This window comes from Triturus cristatus, chromosome 7, assembly GCF_964204655.1.
Source record: "Triturus cristatus chromosome 7, aTriCri1.1, whole genome shotgun sequence".
NCBI classification, from domain to species: domain Eukaryota; kingdom Metazoa; phylum Chordata; class Amphibia; order Caudata; family Salamandridae; genus Triturus; species Triturus cristatus.
The window spans coordinates 922661871-922676310 of record NC_140590.1 but is presented as its reverse complement, the minus strand read 5'-3'; positions in this window follow the sequence as shown (position 1 = coordinate 922676310).

Genomic DNA, 14440 nt, shown 5'->3' with positions numbered 1-14440 from the left:
ATGTTGCCTGCAAGGTCCGCGGGCCGCCAAGGAAGGCTTGCCGGACCACTGGCGGCTCGCGGGCCGTACTATGAGTACCCGTGATCTAAGTTGTTGGAGTCTCCTACAGCCCTCCTTAGACCCCTCAGAGGAAAAACATTATCGTCCTATCTCCTGCCTTTCACTACCATCAAAAATCTTGGAGAAAGCCATGAATCTAGAACTGACAGAACACCTGGAGAACAATAACAATCTTGACTCCTCTCAACATGGTTTCTGCTCCCGGCACTCCACTGAGTCAGCTTTAATCATGGCTACAGAAGAGATCCGAAAAGTGATGGACGGGGAGGCAGAGCTGCACTCATCCTGCTCGATCTGACCGCAGCTTTTGATACCGTAAATCACGCGGTTTTGCTGCGGCGATTGAGGGAAGCAGGTATTGAAGATATGGCTCTGACCCTACTTACATCATTTTTAACATCACGAGAATAACTGATCCACTGGAATGGCCTGCAATCGGGAATCTTCCACCTCCCATGTGGAGTCCCACAGGGTTCGGCCTTGTCCCCTACACTATTTAATTTATATGTCAGACCTCTGGCACAAGTAATTAAAGAACATGGCATTATGTTGGTGTCGTACGCCGACGACACTCAACTAGTGGTATCAGTGACACAAAGTGTGGGGCTAACAGCAGACAGGTTTCATAATTACCTCACAGATGTGATGGCTTTTTAAAGATCAACACCGAAAAAACCGAGGTTCTAGAGTTTGATCAACTATCATCAGTATGGAGCCAGGCCTGGTGGCCTCCTGAGGCTGGCAGTTGTGCAGTCCCTGTGCCCAAGGCCAGGAACCTTGAATTTGTGCTTGACAAGGACCGCAAACTTGCCTTGAAAATAAATAAAGTTTCCTCTGCATGCGTTTTTACATTAAAAGTCCTGAGGAAAATCTTGCCATTCATTCCTTTATCACTTAGGAAAACAGTGGTCGGAGCTCTAGTCTTGTCCAGAGTCGACTATTGTAACGCCCTGTATTTATGGGTTGATAAGGGACAGATCACAAAACGTCAATCGTTTCTGAATGCAGCGGCCCGGGTTCTGCTTGGGTTACCTAAACACCACCCCACGTCAGTGGTAATCAAGCAGTTACATTGGCTCCCAGTCCGTCAGAGAGGGAATTTTAAAGCCCTGTGCCTATTGCATAAGGCTATATATGGAGGAGGGGCTGTGGACATTCAAACCCTGTTTTCAGTATATCAGCCCCAACGCTGTCTTAGGTCTGCCAACACAGGATTGCTATGTGTTCCTAGAATAAAAAGAGTTAGATGGGGAGGAAAGGGTTTCTCTTACCAAGCATCCGTCTAATGGAACTCCCTTCCAGTGACTATCAGGTTAGAATCCAATAGGGCCTTTTTCAGGAAACTGATAAAAACCTGGCTCTTTTCAAGGTCTTAAAGCTACCAGCATCATACGCACCCAGCGCCAAGACGCCTCAGCAAAAGTGCGCTTTATACGTTTTTCAGTCAGTCAGTCAAATAAACAAATAAGGACCCCAGTCACAAAACCAATAAAAGTAAACATTGATAATTTCAAAGACATGCATCGGTTTGTAGTATGTGACTCAAGTCCGGTGAATCTGTTAGGTAGGGACTTGCTATGTAAAATGAACTGTACCATTTTCTGTACGCCTGACGATGTTGCTTTCCAAACACCTGATGAAGATTTTGCTTTCAAGATGATGTTAGCAAAACAAGGGACAGAATTGGATGAGATGTTTTCACTTCTTACTGAAAGCGATTTGCCTGATGAATTGAAAACCACAATGAGGTCAGATGTATGTGATTTTACAGAAAAAGAAATTGGTCTAATGGCAAAAGGTAGACCCAATTAAAATTGTGGTGAAAGAAGGTGCGATATATCCAAACACACCACAATACAGAATGAGTCCTCAGGTAAAGGCAGGAGTTGCCCCAGTAATTGATCAAATGATTGAATAAGGTATTCTAAAAGAAATATTGAGCAGTCCTTGTAACTTGCCAATCATGGGACTTAAAAAGCCTAGTGGAAAATATAGAATAGTGCAAGACTTGAGGAACATTAATAAGATAGTAGTACCCTGTTGTCCAGTAGTACCAAATCCAGCAGTGATTATTTATCAGATACCGTGAGATGCCCATTGGTACACTGTGATTGATTTGTGCCAGGCATTCTTTTCAATCCCATTGCATCCGGATGACCAATATATTTTTGCATTCAGGTTCGGTGACTTTGTTTTGGCATGGTGCCAAGTTCCTCAAGAGAGTCCCTCGATTTATAATCAGATACTAAAAAAATGTTTGGAGACTTTGGTTATGCCAGGAAATTCAGTTTTGGTTCAGTATATTGATGACATATTGGTGGTATCAAAGACACGAGAAGCTTGTGTCACTGACACAATAGCATTACTGAACCATTTAGCAGAAGGAGGACACAAGGTGTCACCAGAAAAATTACAATTCTGTGAACAAGAAGTTCAATATTTAGGGCACAAGATAAAAAGAGGAGTCAGAAAAGTGACACCAGAAAGATTAAATTTGATTCGACAAATGAGTTTGCCTAAAACCAGGAAAGAAGTGCGAATATTTTTAGGATTCATTGGATACTGTTGTCAATGGATCAGTGGATTCTCGTTGCTTGCAAAATCTTAAATAAGGTTGACACAAAAATATGTAATGGACCTGATTGAGTGGGATGATGAAAGTAAAGAAGCATTCATAAAATTGAGAGATTGTTTGTGTCAAGCACCAGCATTGGGAATGCCAGATTATACGAAAGAGTTTGCTTTGTTTTGCTGTGAAAGAGAAGGTTGTGCACTCTCAGTATTAACACAGAGACACAGATTGTCACGACGTCCAGTAGCATACTTCTCTGCTACTCTGGATTCAGTGGCTGCGGCATTACCTGGCTGTTTGAAAGCAGTAGCTGCTACTTGTGTGAGTCTGGAACAGAGTGAATAGATTGTGATGGGACACCCCATAAATGCGTATGTGCCACATTCAGTTGAGATTCTGGTAACAAGAGCTCATACTCAGCATTTTACCCCTAGTCAGCTGACTAAATATGAAAGAGTAATATTGGGTGCTGAGAATGTAAGTGTGAAAGGATGCACCATGATGAATCCAGAAACTTTGTTGCCTGATTCATATTGTGAAGCAGTGAAAGAGGAAGTTGACCACTATTGTTTGGATGTGACAGAGATGTGCACAAAGCCTAGACTTAACATAATTGAAGTTCCTTTGGAAGAGTCAGACTTTGTAATGTTTGTTGACGGGTCATGCTTGAGAAAGGAGAATGGAGAATTTAGTTCTGTTTATGCTGTATGTACTGTCAGGTATCCTAGAAGCTTCCAAGTCTGCATAAATAGCCTAATTGGTTGCTTTAACAAAAGCCTGTAAAATTGGGAAGAAATTGAGAATAACCATATTTATGGATAGTCAATATGGTTTTGGGGTCGTGCATGACTTCGGCCAATTGTGGTTGCAAAGCGGATTTCTGACGTCTTCAGGTTCTCCTATTAGAAATGGAAAAAATGTTAAGGAACTATTGGAAGCATTGCAATTGCCAAAATAAATTGCAGTGGTCAAAGGTGCCGCACATAAGTCAGGAAATGATTATGTGACACAGGATAATCGGTACGCTGACCAAGTTGCACAATTTTGTGCTCGAAATACAATGTCCTTGAACAAAGGGTTGGAAAAAGAAGTTACCAATTGCCAACTAATGTTTTTCTCCGCTTTTGAAACATGGGACGAAGTTAGACAGTAACAGGATGAGGCAGACACAAAAGAAAAGGAGCTCTGAATCAAATCAGGTTGTACAAGAAGAGCAGACGATGAAGTGTGGGTGTGTCCAGATGGTAGGCCAATAATGCCAGTGTCACGGGGGCACCACTGGGGGCACGGCTTCTGACACCCAACCTGAACGGAGGACTGATTGTTCCTTTACGCCTTGGCCACAGGACTGGTACGGGCCCTTTAATTCCACCAGAGAACCCCGTGGGGAGGAGCCGACTGTCTACACGACAGACCACGTCATCCAATCAGGGACCTCGGGACCTGGTAAAACGAACCCGGAAGAGAAGAAGGACGCGAAAGCCGGAGGACGTGAGGAGAGCCGAGAGAAGGAGACGGAGCAGGATCGAGTGAGCAGTGGAGAAGGAGAGACGACTGGAGGAGAGTGCGGAATCCGAGAGACGGCGCCGACGGAGCCAGGAGGCCAACGGATACGCTACTCGCCCCGCCACGTTCCTGGAGGAGCGTGGCTGGGAAAGGTACGTGATCGTATCTTGAGTCTGTCACAAGTACGGGGAGGGTCGAAGTGAATGAGACGAGGGAGGTCACGGGAGTACGGGGAGTGTTGAGGATTCTTTTTTTTCTGTGGGTCAACCACGCTCAACCCTTCCAGCCTTCTCTGCCTACGTTCACCTCCTTACCTCACCTGAGTTGCACGAGTCGCACGAGTTGGTGGTAGTCCCCGGTGATCCCTCACAACCCTTTTTCCCCTCAAAGCGCCCTTGGTCCCTACAACCCTACTCACCTTTGTATCCCTCTGTATCTCTTCCCTCGGTCACGGACGGAGGAGGCGGAGACGGTCCCTACGGCAGAACCGGACGGAGAGACGATCCCTACAGAGGAACCCAAACCGGACATTGACCCCTGGAGCAACAGACCGCATACAGAATCTTAACAGAAGGACGCTTATTGAGCTAATAAAAATCCGATTCATTACCTCATCAGTGGGTCCCTGTGTTGATATACTAGGCGAACCACTCCCCCCCCCCCACCATACCGATCCTCACAAGTGGCGAGCCAGATAGGAGCCGTGGAGAATCAGCATCCGAAACAGGATGGAGGCCATCGTGCATCAGATGAAGGAAGGACAGGCCAAGCTCGAATGGGCGGTAGAGAAGTCGTCCAGTCAGGCGGAGGCGGATCGTGCCGTTTTTACCTCTGCAATACAAAACCAAGCAAACAGCCTGATAAAACTAGCAGAGGGACATGCACAACTCCTGATCACACTGGGACAGGGAAGAGCAAGTAACCCCCCTGGAACCGTGGTTCCTCTTCAGAAATACGTGCCTGGAGACGATCCTTTGGCGTTCTTCTTGAATTTTGAACGTGCTGCGAGGGCCAGCGCCTGGCCGGCTGAACGCTGGCCCTTTTACCTCGCGCCCCTCCTCACGGGAGAAGCCCAAGCAGCTTATCAGACAATCAACCCAGATGGGACAACCGCCTATGCTGACGTGAAACAATATGTGCTAGATCGATTAGGCGTGGACGACGAGACACATCGCCTGAAGTTCAGACAAGAGAGAGGAGCCACGGGTGATCTGCCAAAGACCTTGTTCTTTAAATTAAAGGGAGCTGCTGACCTCTGGCTCAAACCTCATGAAGGCAACATGAACGAGGTCATGAACAAAATCTATTTGGAACAATTCCTGGAGGCGCTCCCTTATGCCACTCAAGGGTGGTTGAAACAACACGCCGGTCTGACCCTAGAACAGGCCATAGAAATGGCGACGGCTTACTCTAGGGCCCAGGGTCGACCACCCCTTAAAGAATCCGAGAAACCCAGCCGTCCCCCGATACCGGCGAGACTTGAGAGGAAAACCCCACGACCCCCTCCAGAGGGAAACCGACCCCGTCTTCCCCGTCCCGAGAATCCCCCTTACACCTCCCCCCAATGTTATGACTGTGGAGAATGGGGCCATATAGCACGATTCTGTCGTAACAAAAGGGAGAAAGACGACGAACCCATGGACATCAGCTATGCACCCCGCTCTGTCCTATTCGCCCAGGAGTCAGGCCCCATATTTTATGTAAGTGTGACTCTTAATGGCAGGAGGGTAAGGGCTCTTCTTGACTCGGGGTGCAGACACTCTGTCATAAAGCGGGAATTAGTAACCCCTTCTTGGCTCATACCTGGGAAGACAGTACACATACGGTGTATACACGGGGATGTGAGGGAGTACCCATTGGCTAGGATCACCCTAGAGATCAACAACCATATACAGTCAGATGTAGTAGTGGGGGTGGTGGACGAACTCCCTGAATTACTTATAATAGGGATTGACTCCCCGTCTTTTACCCCCCTCTTGCAAGCTGCGATCAATCCCATGAAATATAATGTGTGTCTCACCCCTGAGCCTTGGGCGAGAGATAATCACTTTCGACTGGCCCAGTTAAACGATGCCAGTCTCACCCACGCTTGGCAGAAAGCGCGAGATCTAACGAATGTTGGAAATCGTGTCTATCCCACATTCACAGAAAAAAATGGGCTGTTATACCGTCTAGCCAAACCCGACGCTGTTCCTCAACTGTTGGTTCCGGCTGGGTTCAGGGACCAAATCCTCTTTTTTGCACACGCTCATCTTTTAGCAGGGCATTCCGGAGCAGAAAAAACGGGGCAGGCCATCCTACAACATTTCGTTTGGCCGGGGGTCTATGCTCAGATCCAAAAATATTGCCAAGAGTGCCAAATCTGCCAGAGGCGCAATCCCTATGTTCCCCCTCCAGTTCCGTTAAATCCTTTACCCATCATTGGGACACCCTTCGACCGTCTAGGCATGGACCTCATAGGACCTCTCCCCAAGTCCGCGAAGGGTCACCAGTATGCACTGGTGTTGATAGACTATGCTACTAGGTACCCAGAGGCGTTCCCACTGCGGGCCGCAACGACTACTGCCATCGCACAACGACTCGTGGAAGTCTTCTCCCGTATGGGCTTCCCACGAGAGATCATTACAGATCAAGGTACTCCTTTTGTGTCCCGGTTAATGAGGCAGGTCTGTGACCAGTTGCACATTAAACATATCACCACCTCTGTTTATCACCCCCAGACAGACGGACTAGTCGAACGGTACAATGGGAGTCTTAAACTTACCTTGAAGAAGCTTCTGTCTGGGGATGGCCGGCACTGGGACCAATTACTCCCATTGGCCCTATTCGTGCTTCGTAGCCAGAAACAATCCAGTTTAGGGACCTCGTCTTTTGAGCTATTGTTCGGCCGTAAACCCCGAACCTTACTCGAGATTACCAAGGACAGTTGGGAACGAGAGGGGTTACAAGAGGCTGAATCCCTGCTGGATTATACACAACAGTTACAAAACCGCCTCCATAAGTTGCGAGCATTGGCCCATACAGAATTGTCGGCGGCACAGGTCAAACAAAAAACCTTCTATGATCGAGGTACGAAGTGGCGGGAGTTAGATATAGGGGATTGGGCCCTGATACTTTTACCCTCCTCCACCCACAAATTAAAAAAAGAGTGGCAAGGTCCATTTAAAATCCTAAGAAAGATAGGGAAAACTACCTATATTCTACAGCTGAGGGGAAAGAGGACCCAGATGTTCCACATCAACTTACTGAAAAAATGGTTGGGACCCCCTCCTTCAGGGGTTCATACGGTCTCTGTAATCACCCCTCCCTCTCATACCACTCTAGAGACACCTGTCAATCCCGATCTCACATGCACCCAATCACGAGAAATACGGTCTCTGCTGATGGACTTTTCAGACGTATTCTCTGATCAACCAGGCAGGACCCAACTAGCCGAACATTGTATCCCTACTCCTCCGGGGGTGGTGGTGAAACAAAAGCCTTACCGGATCCCTGAGGCTCGACGAGCCGCCTTTCAGGAGGAAGTGTCCAGGATGTTGGGATCAGGGGTTATAGTACCTTCCCATAGCAACTGGTGTTCCCCCGTGGTACTGGTACCCAAGCCGGATGGCAGCATCCGGTTTTGTATTGACTTCCGCGCGGTGAACAAGGTGTCCAAGCAGGATGCCTATCCTCTTCCCCGGGTGGATGAACTCATAGAACGCCTTGGTGAGGCCCGATACATCACCACTATCGACCTCACCAAGGGCTACTGGCAGATCCCTTTGGCCCCCGCGGATCAAGAAAAAACCGCGTTCTCCACCCCTTCCGGCCACTATCACTTTACTGTTCTTCCCTTTGGGTTGCATGGGGCCCCAGCGACCTTTCAGCGGGCCATGGATGTGCTTCTGGCCCCTCTCTTATCCTATTCAGGGGCTTATTTAGATGACATCGTGGTCTTTAGCAAGACCTGGGAGGAGCACCTAGAGCACTTAGGGAACGTACTGAACAGCCTTCGTCAATCCGGGTTACACATCAACGCCAAGAAAACCCGAGTAGCCTTTCATAAAGTGAAGTATTTGGGGTATCTCTTGGGAGAGGGTCATATAGCACCCCAAACCGAAAAAGTGGCCGCAATCCAGTCCGTTCCCTATCCAAAGACCAAAAGGGACTTGAGGGCCTTCTTAGGGTTGGTGGGGTATTACAGACGGTTCATAGCTCAGTTTGCTACCATAGCGGGCCCCCTCACAGACTTGTTGCGCAAAACACACACCTCACCCAGGTTGCACGCCCCTTCAGTTCAAGAAGCGTCTGCATTCCAAGCACTAAAAGATGCTATAACCACCTCCCCTGTATTAGTGACCCCGGATTTCGACAAACCCTTTATCCTGCAGACTGACGCCTCAGGGGTTGGGATCGGGGCGGTTCTCTCTCAGAAAGATCCCGACGGTCACGAACGCCCCATTCTTTTTCTCAGTAGGAAATTGTTTCCTAGGGAGCAGGCTTATTCCACTGTAGAAAAAGAGTGCCTTGCGGTCAAGTGGGGGGTTGAGAAACTCCGGTACTACTTAGAAGGCAGACCCTTTGTCCTATACACGGACCATGCTCCCCTCACCTGGTTGCAACGGAATCGCGGTCACAATGACAGGATCCTCCGCTGGTTCCTTGCCCTCCAACCCTATCAGATAGACGTCCAACATCGGAAAGGGGTGAATCAGGGTAATGCTGACTTTTTTTCTCGGTTCCCTTGTTCCCCCGATCGGGTCACACCAGGGGGAGGGAATTGTCACGGGGGCACCACTGGGGGCACGGCTTCTGACACCCAACCTGAACGGAGGACTGATTGTTCCTTTACGCCTTGGCCACAGGACTGGTACGGGCCCTTTAATTCCACCAGAGAACCCCGTGGGGAGGAGCCGACTGTCTACACGACAGACCACGTCATCCAATCAGGGACCTCGGGACCTGGTAAAACGAACCCGGAAGAGAAGAAGGACGCGAAAGCCGGAGGACGTGAGGAGAGCCGAGAGAAGGAGACGGAGCAGGATCGAGTGAGCAGTGGAGAAGGAGAGACGACTGGAGGAGAGTGCGGAATCCGAGAGACGGCGCCGACGGAGCCAGGAGGCCAACGGATACGCTACTCGCCCCACCACGTTCCTGGAGGAGCGTGGCTGGGAAAGGTACGTGATCGTATCTTGAGTCTGTCACAAGTACGGGGAGGGTCGAAGTGAATGAGACGAGGGAGGTCACGGGAGTACGGGGAGTGTTGAGGATTCTTTTTTTTCTGTGGGTCAACCACGCTCAACCCTTCCAGCCTTCTCTGCCTACGTTCACCTCCTTACCTCACCTGAGTTGCACGAGTCGCACGAGTTGGTGGTAGTCCCCGGTGATCCCTCACAACCCTTTTTCCCCTCAAAGCGCCCTTGGTCCCTACAACCCTACTCACCTTTGTATCCCTCTGTATCTCTTCCCTCGGTCACGGACGGAGGAGGCGGAGACGGTCCCTACGGCAGAACCGGACGGAGAGACGATCCCTACAGAGGAACCCAAACCGGACATTGACCCCTGGAGCAACAGACCGCATACAGAATCTTAACAGAAGGACGCTTATTGAGCTAATAAAAATCCGATTCATTACCTCATCAGTGGGTCCCTGTGTTGATATACTAGGCGAACCACTCCCCCCCCCCACCATACCGATCCTCACAGCCAGATAGTTTATTATCACAAATGGCTAGGGTATATAATGGAACTAAACACATTGGGAGGGATGCCATGATTAGGCATTTCAGATATTGTATAATCCTAAATTTAGGGTATTTGCAGAGAGTCTCTACCAGAGATGTTTGACCTGCCAACAGCAAAATCCAGGTAGAAAAACAGTTATCAGTTGGGGAAAAATTGGAAAAGCAGAGGGACCATTTACAAGATTGCAAATTGACTCAATTGAGTTGCCACCGTGCAATGGTTTGAAGTATGTCCTTGTCTTTGTGTGTCTGTTTTCTCGATGGGTAGAAGCCTATCCCACAAGGGGGAATGACAGTCTCACAGTTGCCAAACGTCTGTTGATAGAGCTCATTCCCAGATTTGGGTTTCCAGTCACTTTGGAATCAGATAGAGGACCTCATTTTAATTATGAGTAATCAAATTACTATGTACAGCTTTCAAAATTGAGCAGAAATTACATTGTGCCTATCAACCCAAAGCTTCTGGAGTGGTTGAGCAACTCAATGGTACAATACAATCTAGGTTAGGGAAAGTGTGTGAATCCACTTCACTGAAATGGCCTGATGCGTTGCCCCTTGTAATGATGAGCCTTAGAAGCATTCCTGACCGAAGAACAGGATTAGGTTCACATGAGATCCTAATGGGAAGAGCAATGAGACAAGCATTTGTACGTGTAAACAAACTAACGAATATAACTGATGACCTGGTGTTGGACTATTGGAAAGGACTAGCTGATCTGGTATGTTCTGTGTCTCACCGGGTTTGAGAAGATGCAACCACAGCACAGCCGAATCAAACTCGTGATTTGTGTCCAGGAGACTGGGTCATGGTGAAGAAGCAAACGAGGAAATCATGTTTGGAACCCAGGTGGAAAGGACCTCATCAAATTATATTGGTCACGACAACAGCAGTGAAATGTGCTGGCTTGCCAAACTAGATCCATGCCAGTCCCACCCAAAGAGTCCCAAGTCCACCTGAACGACAAGAGCAGCAACTGGTAGAACAAAGAAAAGAACCAGAAGTTGAAAGTTGTGAAGTCAAAGAAAACAGAGAAACAGACTCTGAAGAACGTATTGATGATGAGCAACCAAGTATAAGTCAAGTAGGGTGGGCACCAGTTACTGGGTCTCAGGAGACTGCTGTAGAGATCCAGGACGAGTAAGAGGCTGAGAGACAAGAACAAAAGGAAACTGAAAAACCAGATCGATCTCAACAAAAGAAAGAGAAGGAAAGACTGACAGGTACAGAACAAATTCAGTCAACAAAATAACCTATTACAGAAAATCCAGACCAAGCTCTGTCAGAAAAAAGAAAGAGAAGGACCGGAGGGTGCAGAACAAATACAGACTGCAAAAGGAGAAGAAGCAGAGAATTCAGGACAAGTCCAACCAAAAGAAAGAAGAAAGAGAAAATATAAGGACACTTGAAATAGGTGAAGAAGATGAAAAAGCAGTACAAACCAAAAGGGTTAGAAAAGGTGATCACTGGCCGAGTGGAGTAAAAAGACTGAGATACTTTCTAAAAAAGAAAACAGGGAAAGGATTAGAACAAGTAAATGAACTATAAAGTCAAGTTGAACAAGAACAATTAAAGAGAAAATCGTTAAGAAGATCGAAAAGATTGAAAGTTCCAACCAGAAAATATAAGGCTCCTGAATGGCCGTACGTCATCATTGAAGATTTTGAGAACGTTGATCTGAAAGAAGAACCTGAAAGTGACCTTATTGAAGGATCCGATGAAAGGAAATTGAGACCACCTTAAAGAAAAACAGCCTCATGCATCAACCCAAAATCCAGTCGGTAAAATACCGATTCGGTAATAGCTCCCGGTATTAAGTAAAAAATACCCAATCCCAATGCATCAACCCAAAAGCAGAAATCGCTATTTAAGGAATCCTTAAATAGCGATTCTTTAAATAGGGATTCCTTAAATACCGATTCCTTAAATAGCGATTGCATTTAAGGAATCCCAAAGTGAGATTCCTTAAATGCAATGCATCAAAGTTAAAAAATTAGCGATTTCGCTAATAGGGGGAGCAAATTACCATGAAGATGAACTGCATGGTAATTTGCAAAAACTTTGAAAAATGCACTTTTGTGCATTTTTCAAAGTTTCATGTTGCGCACACACATGCCCTTAGAGCATGTGTGTGTGCAACATATGTGCACATATCATTTTCAGGGGTGCAACAGGGTGTCCTTTTGACACCCTGGCACCCTTGAAAGTGCTCCCGCTATTAGCGATTCGGTAATACCGAATCGCTAATACAGACTGGCTTTACATTCATTCCTATGGGCCTCCAAGCCCATAGGAATGAATGGGTAGGTATTCCTTATTACCGATTTGGTATTACCGATTCGGTAATAAGGAATATTAAGGAATCGCTATTTGAATAGCGATTCCTACATGCATAGCCTTTTGCTATTCCTTATTAGCGATTCCTTATTTTTCGCTAATAAGGAATTGCAAATGGCATTGTTGATGCATAGGCCCCAAAGACTTTTGTGCAAAGGGTGGAAATTATCAAACAAAAAGAAGAAAAGAAACAAAGAAAAAAGAGGGCCAAAAAGACGGAAAGCTTTTGAAGTGTGGGATCACATAAAGATTTTTTTAGAAGAAATAATTTTTATACATTAAATTATTTATGGCAGAAATGAAGGTGACTGAACATCCGAAATCTAGTCTAAAACAAAGATGTGTTAAATATTGTTTGTGTAGTATTACAATACTAACGTTGATATGGTTCTTACTGTCATAGAACCTGTTCTAATGGTAACTAACAATCGAAATAACACAAATACTAGTGAAAGAATGGATGCAGTTACTAAGAAAACTACTACTACAGATTTAGAACAAATGGATAAAAGAACGTATCAACTTGACAATCCAAATAGTGATTCGTCATTAAATGTATTTACTAAACTTCTTTATCAATATGTTGATACGATGGATGCGAGTGACTGTTATGTTTGCATGAAATTACCTACTTCAGTCTCAGAAGGGGTGACAAATCACCATCTTCTATTAACGTATGGTGTGTCTTATAGTGTTGTGTCTAGTTTGTTTTATTTTACAGGCAAGTTGCAATATTATTCCTCAAATATGAGTTTGGTCTTTTCAGAAATTCCTATTCGAAGAAACATGAATCCAGTGCTTAGTAGTAAAAATGCTGAGTTTATGGGTGAATTTTTCGTAACAACGAACCCTATAGATATAACATATGCTCAAAGAAATAACCTAACATGTCTTTTGTGGGATGAAGAGAAAGATTTTTTAAATTTAGTAGAGAAAAGAAGACAGGATTTCCAAAAGGAAGCTGTTGAGCATAATTCACTTGTACCGCCATGGGCTACTCAGGAGGGGGACTGTAAGAAAGGCGAGACTCATGCTGCAATGTCCCTAGATTGGTCAAAATTGGGGGAAATTCTGTCTACATAGACTAAACATGGAGTATAATAGTATTTTTATTGGTACTAGTGAATGTGAACATACCTTCCTAATAATGGGGGATGGGGACTAAAAGATGAAACTGATCCTGTTTTCCCAGGAATTTATTATGTGTGCAGTAAAAATGCCTATTATAGGTTGCCTGCACAATGGTATGGTAGCTATTATTTCGGCATAGTATTTTTGAAGGTATATCCCATAACTAAGAACAATGAAATGGGTGTAATAAGTAAAGGACTAAAAAGAAGTAGAAGAGCAAGTTTTTCAGAAGTTATAGGAGACATATTTGGTGCACTGATACTGTCAGTTGGAGTCATATTGAACTCACATAAAATATGTCAACCATTCACAGTAGTTGATCATCTATCAACAGATACTGCTGGAGGGTTCTTAATGATTAATACCGAAATGGTTGCAATTAGATCAATGGTTTTGCAAAATAGACTTGCCCTCGATATTTTATTGGCAAAAGAGGGTGGAATCTGTGGCATGTTGAAAGTTCAACATTGCTGTACACATATCCCAGATAAAAGTAAAGGTATTGAGGGATATATCCAGAATATTATGAAGATTCATAAAGATTTGACCCAACTGGAGGTTGACGGTGTTTGGGAAAAACCTAGTAAAAGTATTTTCTGTATAGGCAGCTGGTTTTCCACTTTCGGGAATAGTCTATTAGGGAAAATACTAACACCTGTAATCTCCATTAGTAATTTTGATGATAATAATGATCTATAAGTGTTGCAAGGGAAAGATCAATGAAATGAAAGAAAATCTATATGACAAAATGAAGTAGCTGAACATCAAAGAGAAAGATAAAGAAAGTATAGAGAACAACATAGATACCAAGAATAAATAATAAAGTTGTCACTTGGTAATGATGCGTATTTTGTGATGGCTCCATTGATACAGCAAGGATTCAAAAAAATAAAACTTGCTCGGATCAATCCCTCATTAACAGTACTCATTTTTAGAAATAGTAAAGAAAATGAAATTAAGACACGCACAACATTTACACATGGGAAGAGAGCTTTACGCATGCTTAAATAGCAAAGAATAAAATGCAATGCGACTAAAACCCGCTTTAAACTGGAAAATGTTTTTGCGCATGTGCGAACTGGGATTGCGTAGACAGTAACGTGACTAACT